A 14329-nucleotide genomic window follows, 5' to 3' on the forward strand; every position below is an offset into this window, starting at 1 on the left:
CAGGTGTGGGGAGAGAGACTGTGAAGATCCTTTCACTGTGTACATAAACACACACACACACACATACACACGCACACACACCCTACTTCTGCTTATACTTTAATGCAATTGCATCAGTCAAGTTCTCCCAACTAAGGGAAGAAATACTGAGTTTTTACTCAGCACCCTGTGTGCAAGGTTTTGAGATAAGTGCTGGGGGGGGGGGGGGGGGTAAAAAAAACATAAGGTCTGCACTCGAAGGATTTACTTTCATAGGGGAGATAGGACATGTACATTGATAGGATATGGATAAGACAAAGCAGGATGAATCCTAGGGGCACAAGAAAAGATCTCGGGTATGAACATCACCTCCTCATCTATTAGATTTATGAGGTTATGTGTACTGTACACACACACACACACACACACACACACACACTACCACCACCACTACATTCTCCTACCTTGTTTTTTCCTCTCCCTACTCTTCCAAACTAGTTGGATTTAGGTCTCCCAAATCCTGGTGAATCCCGTTACAAGGCTTCATTCATCTTCTGACTTGCTGTGCCTTCCCTATGTAATCTTGGAAGCCTGCCTGGGTGTGAACACCCCCTTTCCCACCTCCACCTCAGCTTAAGTAAGCTGTTCTCCAGAGAGGACCCGGAGACTCTCTCTTCCACACCTTCATTCTGCCCCTCTTTTCCTTCTGCTCCCCACCTTCATTAACCCCCTTTACTCAACTCCTCTGGCAATGAGAGTGGAGGGAGGAGATAGGAAGAAAGATACTCCCTCCGGGTGAAAGAGCGGTGGAAACCGCTTGCCTTCCTTCCCTCACAGTCTCCAGAGCCACGTCTGAAGAAACCTTTTGTCAGTTTGGAACAGCGGGATTTTGTTTTAAAATTATTATTTCAACTCTGGATTTGATTTAGCAAAATTCCCGTGTTAGGAACTGATACTTCCCGCCTCTCCTCCTCCCTGTCTCCCCTTTCTCCAGTCTCACTCACTTCACCCCTAGTCTTCTGGCTTGTAGGTTGTTCCGTGTGTATATGTGGGTATGGGTGTGGGTGCCCTCAGCAGGGACTGACTGACCTGGCTAAGCCGACCTTGAAAACGGCAACCTTTGGCTCTGCCCCTTCCAAGTCTCCAAGACTAATGAAGTAGTAGCTCGCTAAGCTCGAGGTCTTGGGGTCCGCTAGATAGCCGACCTTGGTGGTGGAGACTGCCGCTGCACTAAGCGGCCTCGACTGGAATCCTTGCCTTCGGGACTCCAGGTGGGAAATACACATCCCCCTTTTCTAGTACCCCCTCCCCAATCTCTGAGCCGAAATTCCCTTTAACCCTGCCCTGCCTTGGGGCTTCATTCACTTCGCGTTTCCATCCCTCAAATTACTTCTGTTTCCTTGAAAATAAGCCCGAGACAAAGTGTCTTCTGCTTAGACTTTAGCCCAGAGGCTAAAGGACTATCGGCATCTAATCGCTCCCACCAAAGGGATTTCAGCTTCCCTTTTACACATGTTTTCGCTTTAAGACCTTACATAGAACTGGAAGTTGGGGGTTGGAGGGCTTTGAGCGGAAGGTCTCTGGGGAGGGGGGAGGAGGAGTTGATGTGTTCTCAATTCTTGTTGGATGTGCGCACCCCAGGGTCATTGGGGAGGCTGAGCTAGCTGGCTGTAAGGAACATGAAGCGATTCCGATAGGCCGAGGGTTCTTCCGAGTTCCACATTTGCTCTGATTTGGAGGTACAATATTTCAGAGGAACTAAACCGAGTAATTGGGATTCACGGGTTAACAGGAACTTGCAGATAGTAGACCAATGATAAATATTTGTTCTTAATAAGACCTATTTCACATTGGTAAGGAATGAAATGAGCATAGAAATGATTGCAATAAGGTTAAAGGAAAACAATAGTAAAAGACATCCAACTCAGGTTGATGAAATAATCAGTCTTGCCTACTGAACTCTGAAATTGAAGCATACACTTTCGAATGGAGAAGTGTTCTACTGATGTAGAATGAGGCATATAAATCAATCAATAAACATTTATTAAGTGCCTACTGCGTGCCAGGCATAAACTATCAGATATAGCCTATGTATCAGATCCTTTGCTTAACCCTTATTTGTTTATTAGAAGTGAGGGCTTTGGGGACAGGAATGAGTTTTTGGGAAGTGACAGAGATGGTTTTTTTTTTAAACATCAACAGAACATTTAAAAATGTTTAATTTATCTAAAATTGGATTAATTCTATTAAGAATACACTCAATATAAGGAAAACCACCGAAGGTGGGTGCACTCACCTAAATTCTTCAAAAAAAGTCATTCATTCTTCTGAAAACTTTTTTTTTTAATGCAAAACCCACCATTTGAGATTTGTAAAGTACTTTTATATGTTGTCTCCTTTGATCCTTATAACAACCCTGTGAGGTAGTTGCTATTCTTATGCCCATTTTACAGATGAAGAAACTGAGGGTGAGATAGGTAAAGTGATTTGCCCTGGGCCACACAGCTAACTTGCTAGGGTCATATCTGAACTCAACTCTCTTCCTGATTCCAAGCCCAATATCATATCCAGTGCACCATCTATGCAATTGTAGAGGGCACTGTGTATTAGGCTGTAGAGGATATACAGTGTTTAAAGATTACCTCATAGCAGTGAAAATCTAGCTGTTGACTACTCTCTTCACCAATAGGACAGGCAAGTCAGCCAAACTGAAGCTGCAAGGTACCCTGAGGGAGTGACTGGAAGCAGAGGGTGCTAAGCAAATCAAACCACCACTGTTAATTCCACCCTTTATACCATGACAGAGATGGCCCATGACCCTGAACCCAAAAGTCTTGGGAATAGCAGTGTCCCTTAGACCATGGGCTTTCCTTCCAGCTACCCCTGAGGCAACTAAATAGCTTCCAGTGCTGCTTCCAGCCAGCACTGAGGAGCCAGAAATTCAGCTTTGCACTAAAGTGGAAACTTTAGCTATTTTCAGAGGATCTTTTCTTGTAGAGATGTTCCAAATATGCAACACCTGATAGACTCTATTTCTTTATGAACAATGATTACACTTCTGAACAAGTTAGCCAGGCTAGTACAGTGGAAAGACATTGGATGAGACTCATGAGGAGTGGGTTTTGCTTCTGACTCCTGCACACTTCCTGTGTGATTTTAGCCAAGCTTCTTCACTTTTCTGGGGCTCATTGTCTTCATCTATAAAAAGAGAAAGCTGATCAGGATGATCTCTATGGTCCCTTACAGTTCTGGCATTTTATGATCTGTGATCCAAATATTTCTCTTTCCAGTACCAATTATTAATCTGACATATTCAAAATAAGCTATGGATTATTTAAAAGATAGGCTTGAACTTTTAGAGTCACAGGTTTCAATAAAGGAAAATATGTCTTCCTGTTCACCTGTGAACATTCTACAGAGGGGTAATGCTCCACCCCTGAACTTAATCCAAATAAATGAGTCTCTAAAAATGTCATTCATTCATTCATTTAACAAATATCTAGTGATCACCTACTACGTATAAGTAAATGTTGAATCCAACTCTTCATGACCCCAATTTGGGGTTTTCTTGGCAAAACTACTTTAGTGCCTTGACATTTCCTTCTCTAGTGCATTTTTACAGATGAGAAACTGAGGCAAGCAGGGTGAAGTGACTTACCCAGGGTCACATAGCTATTAAGTGTCTGAGGCCAGAATTGAATTCAGGAAGATAGGTCTTCCTGGTTCCAGACTTCATGCACCACCTAGATGCCCATATAAGTAACTGTCAGTATTATTTTAATATCTTTTAATGGATACTCATCTGTACATATTTATTTTTTATTCTTGTAGAGGATACAGGATTGCCATTGATATAGAACTGGGAGCAAGAAGACTCAAGTTTGACCTAAGGCCTTTAGCGTAATTTAACAGATCAGAACAGGAAGATCTGGGCTCAAATGCTACCTCAGAAGCTATCTATGTGACCCTAGGCAAGTCATTTAATCTTTCTGAGCCTCAGTTTCTCATGTACAAAATGGGGATAAGAGTATCTACCTTATAAGAATCAAATCTAGGTAATACTGCTTTACAAACCCTAAAGCACTATATGAATGTGTTGTTGCAGTGCCCTTCCTGTTTCTGCCTTGAAAAACTACTTTGTATATTTTTGTAATTACTTATTTGCATATATATGTATATATGTGTATATATATATATATATATATATATATATATATATATATATATATATATATATATATGAAATCTCCTCCTACTAGAATACAAATTCCTTGAAGGCAGAAAATGTCTCATTTTAATTTTTGTTTCCCCAATGCCTAGTACAGTGCCTGGTAGATAGTTGGTACTTAACAAATGCTTGTTGGATGAGGTTATTAATAATGATAAAGAAAACCTGAACTTATTAAATTACAAGTGGATTTGCACCTAGTGGTAACTTTTTATTTATTGAAGTCTCTAATATTTTTTAAGAATTTTTTTTTTTACTAGTAGAGGAGAGAAAATTGGTGTTTGAGCCAGTTTATTTATTAGAAAGTAATTGCCAGGATAGAGCTTATATTGTCACTTTCTGTTTGGATTGTGCTACTATCATGACAACATTTTACCCAAATGCTTCTCCTATTAAGGCAAGCAATAATTTGCAGATGGAATGTCATTGCCTGATGACATGTAGTATTGGTGCTATCATGGGATTATCCCTCACTCAAGTCAGTTTTCATTTTTTGACTGTAGGAAGCAGGGACAGGGAGAGGGGGAAAGAGAGGAAGAGAGAGAGAGAGAGAGACAGAGAGAGAGGGAGAGAGAGAGAGAGAGAGAGAGAGAGAGAGAGAGAGAGAGAGAGAGAGAGAGGAGGGAGGGAGGGAGGGAGGGAGGAAGGGAGGTTGACACAGAGAGACAGAGAAAGAAACAGAGAGAGAAGCCCCTTGGAGTCAGGGAGAAAAGACATTTCTCTTGGCATTCTGTCAGAGGGGAAAGAGCCAAGAGAGTGAGTGGAAGATAATAGGATTTAATCAGTCTGAAATAAAGGCCCTTAAAGAGTTTCCCCAAAAGGTTTGTGACAATCCTCTCTAGAATTTAAGGTCAGAGGATTAGCCTCAGGGGCATGCTGGAGCCAGCTCCTCCCAGCTCCTCAGAATCCACAAATCCTACGTATCAAGGCTTGATTTATTGTTTTGTTGATTCTTAGTCTTAAAACAGTGATAAGGAAAATGTTACTAATGCAGATTAAATTTAACAGCCTAACCATTTTTTTTTTAAAAAGAGATCTGGTTGTTAAATATTCACCAGCACATCCTTGATTAGACTGCATCATTTCACAAAGAACCAATGATCCTAAGGAGGCTTCATGGTCTGTATTCTCACTGCACAGAGGTGACTCCTCTCTATTCTCCAATGTCATTGAATGGATGTCTGGCTGTCAGAAGACGGCTCAACTATTTTCATCCAAGTTTCCCTTCTTACAGTTTTCAGTTTAGTCATTTTTTCAGTCACATCTGACTCTTCATGACCCCATTTGGGGTTTTCTTGGCAGAGATACTGGAGCGACTTGCCCAGGGTCACACAGCTAGTAAGCATCTGAGGCCAGATTTCAACTCTTGAAGAAGAGTCTTCCCGACTCCAAGCCTGGCATTCTATCCATTGTGCCACCTGACTGATTCATCTTATAGCTTATACGTATCCCTGAAAAGTGTCAGCTTGTTTGGCAGGTCAGACTACAACCAAAAAGCAGTCTTGGAACACTGCTAGATTAATAGGATGGTAGGCTCTGTTCCTGTCACTCCTTAGAAAAATTTGAAAAGTTCAGGTAACCCTACAAGACACCAGAGAAATCTCTGAATGTCAGTGGCGATGGGTGATCAGGGATGCATAAGCAAGGGATCCAGTGTCATGGCATCATTATATATCATGTTACCATGAGCTGACTGTGTAGTTATGACACTCTATTCCCTAGTCCCTATTTAGTGGATCTCTTGGTGTCAAAGTTGGTGGAGGAGGAAATTGGGAAGGGTAGGAAATTGGGTTCAGTGACAAACATTTAATTATGTGGTAGGCCTCAGTTGCAGCTTTAATAGATTAAATAATCTCCTCAAATATTTATATGAGACAAGATACATAGTGCCCCGCCCCAGTTCTCTCTATGGTATTGCTTTAATAGTTAGACCTCTTCCCATAACAAACTACTAAAAAACATTTTATAGAGCTAGAAAAATAATAACAAAATTCATCTGGAAGAACGAAAGATCCAGAATATCAAGGGAATTAATGAAAAGAAATACAAGGGAAGGTGGCATAGTCATACCAGATCTTAAATTGTATTATAAAGTAGTAGTCATCAAAACTATTTGGTATTGGCTGAGAAATAGAGTGGTGGATCAGTAGAATAGGTTAGGTACACAAGAGGGTAGTTAATCACTATAGTAATCTACTGTTTGATAAACCCAAAGTCCTCTCCACCAAAATAAAGTTAAAATGGATACATGATTTAGATATAAAGACTGATATTACAAACAAACTGGGAAAGCAAGGAATAGTTTATCTGTCAGATTTATGGAGAAATGAAGAATTTACGACCAAACAAGAGATAGAGAACATTAAGAAATGCAAAATGGATAATTTTGATTACATTAAATTGAAAAGTTTTTGCACAAACAAAGCCCAATGAAACCAAGATTAGGAGAGAAGCAGAAAACTAGGAAAGAATTTTTACAACCACTGTTTCTGATAAAAGCCTCATTTCTAAAATATATAGAGAACTGAGTCAAATTTATAAGAATACAAGTCATTACCCAATTGCTTAATGGTCAAAAGATACAAACAAGCAGTTTTCAGATGAAGGAATTAAAACTATCTATAGTCATATGAAAAAGTGCTCTAAATCACTACTGATTATAGAAATGCAAATCAAAACAACACTGAGGTACCACATCCCACCTATTAGATTGGCTAACATGACAAAACAGGAAAATGATAAATGTTGGAGATGTGGCAAAATTGAAACACTAATTGGTGGAACTAATTGGTGGAGTTGTGAACTGATCCAACCATTCTGGAGAACAATTTGGAACTATGTCCAAAGTGCTATAAAAATGTGCATACCCTTTGACCCAGCAATACCACTTCTAGGGCTGTATCCCCAAGAGATCATACAAATGGGAAAAGGACCCACATGGACAAAAATATTTGTAGCAGCTTTTTTTGTGGTGGCCAACAACTAGAAATACAGGGGATGGCCATCAATTGGGGAATGGCTGAACAAGTTGTGGTATATGAATGTAATGGAATACTATTGTTCTGTAAGATATGATGAACAGACAGACTTCAGAAAAACCTGGAAAGACATATATGAACTGATGCTGAGTGAAGTGAGCAGAACCAGGAGAACATTGTACATAGTAACAGTCACACTGTGTGATGACTTTGATAGACTTATCTCTTCTTAGTAATCAAAGACAACTCCAAAAGGCTCATGATGGAAAATTCACATCCAGAAAAACAACCGTGGAGTCTGAATGCAGATTGAAACATACTATTTGCTCTCTCTCTTTTTTGTTTGTTTCATCTTTTTCATGGTTTTTCTCATTGGTTCTAATTCTTCTTTACAACATGATTAATGTGAAAATAGGTTTAATATGAATGTGTATGTAGAGCCTAGATAAAATTACATGCCATCTTGGGATGGAGAGGGTGGGAGGGATGGGGAGAAAATTTGGAACTTAAAATCTTATGAAAGGGAATGTTGAAAACTAAAAATAAATAAGTAAATTTAATTTTAAAAATAGGCCTCTTCTTTTCTTCTCCCCTTCTCTCTTTTCCCATCCTCTCCCCCCTTCTCCTCCTCTTTCTTCTCCTTTCCTCTCCTCCCCTCCTCTTTTATTCTGTCCCTTCTTCTTTTCTTCTTTCCTCTCATCTACCCTCCCTTCCCCTTTTTTCTCTTCCCTCTTCTCCCTTTCTCTCCTGTTTTTTCCTCTTTTCTTTGCTTTCCCTTTCCCTCTCTTTTCCTTTTTTTTGGGGGGGTGAGTGAGGGGAGAGGGAAATGAAACATTGTTTCCACTGTCATTGCTGAAAAATAGGAAACTTGTGTTGTACATGAGACTTCATTGTACTCAGTAAAAAAGAAAGCTTCTTTTCTCTTCCATTTTATAAGAATCAGGGAAAGGCATACAATGATCCTGTAATGCATGGATGTTGTAACAGCCAATTACCCTCCCAAGTGTTTACTTTGGGTGTTACTCTCTCACAAAGATGATGAATGGTGTCCATATGTCAGCTGCTCAGTTAATATTCACGAGAGGACTATAGCTGGTGGAGGAAGCTTCAGGGTGGGCAGTGTCTCTACTCACAGGGGCTGGGCTTCTGCAGATTTAAGTGGCCCCACTGCACTTCTCAGTGGGAGTTAAATATCACACAGGGTGGCAGGATTGGGCTTGAAACTTGGAAACCTGGCTGCTACTAGAAAGGGAACTATTTTTAAAATAAAGGGATAATGAGCCCTTTGCTTCGGGGAAAAATGGGCTCTTCCAGGCATGCAGTGGGAAATCCTCTTTTCCACCCTCTATTCTCATTCTCCCTGAAGTTTTGTCCTTAGTGACTACTGTTTTTGTAACTTCCTTATATAGTGTCTGAAAGATGGTAAGGCAATGTCTGATCGTAAAGAGAGACATGGAAGTGGGGATGTGGAGGGAAGTAGAAGAGGAAATTCTGGGCATGGGCAATTTCAGTGATATATACGGAGGGGGAAAGGAGGAGAAGGAAGAATGTGTGGTTCAATGATAAGAGCCCTGGGTTTAGGGGAACGGAACAAGCCTTTATTAAGTGTCGAGTATATGTCAAGCTAAGCACTTTACAAATATTATCTCATTTGATACTGGGAAGTCAGCATTGTTATGATCCTTATTTTATAACTGAGGAAACTCAGGGAGATGGAGTTTAAATGACTTGTCCAGGGTCTCACAGCTAGTAAATGTCTTGGGCTGGATTGGAACTCAGGTCTTCTTTACTCTGGATCTAGCACTCTTATCTACTTCACCACCTAGCTGCCTAATCGTAGGTGTAACGAGATATAGTTTCTAGCTCTCCATCTACTAGGTGACCTTGGTAAAATTATTTTACCTTTATAAGCCTCCATTTCCATAACTCTAAACTAGGGATAATAATCTCTTCCCTTCCTACCTGTTATTTCAGTGGTATGTGGTTTTGCCAATATGGGATGTTTCTCCACTTGGTCAATAAATACGACAACTCCCCTAGGATTTGTTGGCTTGATCTTTTTGGGTGAACTGTGGCTGATAAATTCATCACACTGCAGTTCACTTGATGATGAATCTCTTCAAATTTAACTAGGCCAGTTCCCCAGATATCAGAAATGTGCGTCCATTTCAGTGTGGTAGGATGGACCAGAGAGGATGCCTTGCTATCATGGCCTTTGAGCTGCTTCCACATCAATGTAAATTGGCAAGCTGAAAATTCAGTGCAAGAAAATTTACATTTAGATCTTCAAGGGACCTTAGAGCATATCTAGTCTAACCTTCCCATTTGACCAATAAAGAAACAGAGATTCAGAGCAGGCACTTGTTCAAGGTCACATGGCCACTAAATGGCAGAGCTGGGATTCTAGCCTATGCCTTCTGACTTGAAATCCAGGCTTCTTTCTTGCTGTCTCCATACTATGGCCCCATTTTCCCTCCTTCCATCTTTGATGCCCCTGGAAATTTAGACTCTACTCCTTGTTCTCTTCAGTCTGATAAGTGAACTTTTGGCCTCCTCTAGCCAGGGCCCCAACCTCCATGCAACAATCTCTTTACCACCATTTTTCATGATTACCTTTCCCATCCCACCCCACCCCCATTTTCCAGAATCCCTTTATTTGCTGTCTTACTCCATTGCAATGAAAGCTCTGTGAAGGCAGGGACTCTCTAGGTTGTTTTAATTTTTATCCTTAGCACATAGTACAGTGCCTGGCACATAGGTTGTTGTCCTTCATTCTCGAAAAGGACCAAAATGACATCACCGTGATAAAGTCAAGTTTCAGTGTGTCCTATTGTGACTGATTAGACCAATACGAGCTCGGAATGCTCTACTACAGATTGGGCACAGATAGTCTGTGTGAATATTTGGGGTGTCACATAGTAAACATTCTATCTAGCTATACATGTTCTATCTAGTTGTCTGTCTGTCTATCTAACATCCATGTGTCTATGTGTCAGTCTGTCTTTCTATCTTTCTCTAACTCAGCTAGAGCTTAGGAATGAGGAATCTGCAGTTTTGAGGCCACATAAGGTCCTCTAGGTCCTCAAGTGCAGCTATTTGACTGAATTCAAACTTCACAGAATTGGTAGTCATTTTACCTTTATAACCCTCCCTTTCTATAATGGTAAAATAAGGATAATAATCCCTGTCCTTCCTACCTGTTATTAATAGTACAAGTATTATCACCCCCATGTTACAGAGAAGGAAACTGAGTCTCAAAGAGGATAAGTGTCTTGCCTCAGCTCACATAGCTAATAAATGTCAGAGCTAGAATTCAAACCCAAGTACCCTCACTCTCAGCCCAGTCCTTTTTCCACCATAGCCCCTCCTTGTGTATTGACAGGGGACAAGGAGCAATTCTCCCCTCAGTCTTCGTGGACTTTTCTCTAGTCTTTTTCAGTCTTGAAAGGCCTTGACTACTGGCAATTTTGACAGAAAAAATTGGCAGTTCTTTCCATGCTGTGGATGCTTGAACACTTTGAAGACTGTCCTTTGGCTTCTGGTCGTGTTGGTGCAGTGGTGCATCCCCCCATCTCCTCCTCCCCCACCCTCCCTCCCACTCTAGCTCCTTTCACTGGGCAGTTGAGTGGCTCGGTGGATAAAGCCCAAGCCTGAAGTCAGGAAGACCTGAGTTCGAATCTGGCATCAGACACTCACCAGTTGTATGACCCTAGGCAAGTCTTTCCAATGGAGTGGAAGGTGAGGGTAAAAATGTGTTGAAAAGTATACAGCTGTATGGGGGAAAGTTTCCATTTTGTCTTTCCTGGTTGGTTGTACATTATTTTCTGCAGTCACTCTACACTCTGGCCAAACTGGCCTGATTGCTTATTTGGGAGGGTGGGAAGAAGAGGGTAAAGACTGTTAAATTTATAGTGAGAGGACAAGAGTTCAAATATTGATAGCCACTCCCTAAGTGTGTGACTTTGGAAAAATCACAACTTTTCTGGGCCTCAATTTCTTCAACTGAGGAGGTTGGATTTGATGACCCTATCAGCGTTGTACACAACATACCATCTCCCACCTCTTTGCCTTTGTGGACATTCCTGGCATGTTCTTCCTTTTCACCTCCCACACTTGGAACCCTTAGCTCCTTCAAGGCTCAACTCAAATGCCACTTTCATCAGAAGGTCTTTCTTAATTCTAAGTATTAGTACTCTCCCCAAGTTGTGGTGTATTTATTTTGCAAATACCTTGCATTTACTTCCACATATCTTCCCATATGTTGGGTCCACCCAATAGAATGTAGGCTATTTAAAAGGACAGGGACTGTCTCACTCTGGTATTTGCATACCCAGCACTGGGCTTGCTGCCAGTCATCAAGTGGGTGTTTCATAAATGCTTGTCAGTTGATTGGTTAATGAATTTCACATGAAACCGTTAATAAATCCACTGTGCTTAGGTTTATGCAATCCAGTCCCCATGCTCCAGGGGGAGCTTAATTCATTGCCTCTATTCAGTTAAAAGCATTTTTCTCTTACCTGTCTGTCAAGTTGAAGCAAGGCACAGCTTCATGCCATATAATATAACTGTAGCAAAAATGTTGGTTGGCAGCCACGACAGTAGAAAAACCAAACTTCCAAGCCCTGATTAAAGTAAGAGGATTCTTTTAGAGAAGCAGTGTTAGACATGTTGGGAGAGAACACAAGGCAGATCCAGCAGATGACTACAAAGATTAACAAAAACAACCACCACTACCACCACCACCACCACCATTTATATGCCATGCACTTTGTAGCAGGCACTGTGTTAAGTGCTTTGCAAATATTTCCTCATCTGATTCTCACAACAACCCTGGGAAGGAAGGGCTATTCTTAGCCCCATTATTTACAGGTGAGGAAACTAAGTCAAACAAAGATTAAGTGACTTGCCAGGGTCACACAGCCACTAAGCATCTAAGCCTAAATTTGAAGTCAAGTCTCCTTGCCTCCAGGTCCAACTCTATCCACTATAACACCATGACCAGAAACCAAAGGACAGTCTTCAAGCATCCATAGCATGGAAAGGACTGCCAGTTTTTTCTGTCAAAATTGCCAGTGATCAAGGCCTTTCAAGACTGCAAAAGTCTAGAGAAGAGTCCAAAAAGACTCTTGCCCCTTGTCAATACACAAGGAGGGGCTGTGGTGGAAAATGGACTGGGCTGAGAGTGAGGGCACTTGGGTTTGAATTCTAGCCCTGACATTTATTAGCTATGTGAGCTGAGGCAAGACACTTATCCTCTTTGAGACTCAGTTTCCTTGTCTGTAACGTGGGGAGGGGGGTGATAATAATAACTGTACTATAAAATTTGTTGTTTTAGAAAACAATGTCCTTGAAAACCTTAATATGCTATGTGATATGAACTATATGATGCAATGACATTGGTCCACTGGCTCTTCCTTAAACACACTTTTCCACCACCTTTCTCCACGCCTTTACACTGGCCATTTCCCACACCTGAGGTGCCCTCTCTCCTTACTTTTGCTTCATAGTTTCTCTGGTTCCTTCAAGACTCAACTCAAAGACCATCTTCTGCAGGAGCCCTTTCCTAGTCCCGCCAGCTACTAGTGTCTTCTCTTTTCAGATTGTCCCCCTTCTACTCTCTAGTCATCTTGTATATACCTAGTTATTTTCATGTCATTCCCCCTCTAGGAGGGGAACACTCTTCTAACACTCTTTGAGGGCAGAAACTGTGGAGCCTTTCTTTTTATTCCCAGTCCTTTAGAACAGTGCCTGATATGCAGAAAATATTTCATAAATATTTGTTGACTAAATGCCATAGTAGTGATAACTAGGTATAATGAAAAGAGGATTACATTTTGGAGAGGACCTTGGTCTGCATCCTGGTTCTGTCCCTTAATAGTTGTATAGCCTTGGTTAAGTCCCCTGAGTCTTAGTTTCTTCATCTGTATAATGAAGAGATCAGCATAGATCAGTGAATGTCAAAGACCATTCCGCAGAACATGAATGTGTTCAAATTCTCACTAGAACTTCTGGGAACTGTGTGGAATTCATCCTTGCAACCATATCCTGGAATCTTTAAATTCTTCTGTAGTTTACGGACATTTCTCACAGCCAAGGAAAAATCTTGAGTACCACTGGCCTCAATGATCTTGAAGGTGTCCTCCAGCTCTAAATCTATGATCCTAGCAGAGTTCTGGCATCATTTCTTTCTCAGTATACAAAACCCCACCTTTCCACCTTATTTATACACTATTCTCACCAAGGCCATGTCCTCTTGCAGGAGTCTACTGTGGTAACATGTAGCAGAGAAGTGATCACTCATGGGGAGCATGATTCTCTCCCTTGCATAAACCTGAGCGACAAAGACTGTGTACATTCATACCAACCCAGGCTGGTTTTGCTGCCTGTGAGAGCAGGGGCTCATGGTTCCTCTTAAAAGTTTGTTTCCTGAAGGAGCTCTTGTATATTCTCCCATGTAACTTAATTCCTTTGGCTCTCTATCCTGCAAAAAATGAAAAGAACATATAGTCCAAACAATTAAAAGAAAACAAACCACGTACTATCCAAGCCTTCTCTCCAAATAGTAAATGTACAGAACTCTCACAGATTTCACACACATCTGTAAGCTATGATTTGTTTATACCAACTCTTATGATATTTTTAAATCAGATATTGTTTTTCAATATGTATACAATGTCATTTCCTTTTATCAACCCCGCCATGTGCAATTAGATGTATAAATATGAATATATTCAATCTATGCACATTAGTTAAATTTTGCAGCAAAAATGTTCAGACTGGGCCAAATGAAATAACATATATAACGCACTATTAAAGTGCCAGTGATTTTTTTTAATGAGTGAACCTGCTTCTCACCAATGTGGCAATACTTAGTCACCCAGCATGTGAAATCATGAAGTGAATTTACAGGCAGCCTAGCCCAGTCCTTTTGTTGTAAAGGGGTCAGAAAGTTTAAAAACTGCAGCCTAATTAGTGGAAGAGCTGAGATTAGAATCTGTTTCTTAACTCTTTGTCCAATACTCTGTCTACTACAGTATACTGTGTAATACAATCATATTAGTCCCAAAATGCTGCTTCAGGATAGAACTGCTGATCCAGTAAAAAACAAAACAAAACTGTATCTTAGATCTGAAGGGGATCTTCA

General features: G+C 40.8%; 1 long non-coding RNA gene across 1 annotated transcript; it reads right to left on the reverse strand.

Annotated features, from left to right (window-relative positions):
- Positions 1–2048: 2048 nt before the first annotated feature.
- LOC140500668 (uncharacterized) lies at positions 2049–13662 on the reverse strand. The gene is made up of 3 exons (XR_011965837.1): positions 13017–13662; positions 11703–11807; positions 2049–3177 (listed from the first exon to the last, which is right to left on the reverse strand). It is a non-coding gene; the product is annotated as an uncharacterized lncRNA (long non-coding RNA).
- Positions 13663–14329: the final 667 nt, after the last annotated feature.

Source organism: Notamacropus eugenii, chromosome 4, assembly GCF_028372415.1.
Source record: "Notamacropus eugenii isolate mMacEug1 chromosome 4, mMacEug1.pri_v2, whole genome shotgun sequence".
In the NCBI taxonomy this organism is placed as follows: domain Eukaryota; kingdom Metazoa; phylum Chordata; class Mammalia; order Diprotodontia; family Macropodidae; genus Notamacropus; species Notamacropus eugenii.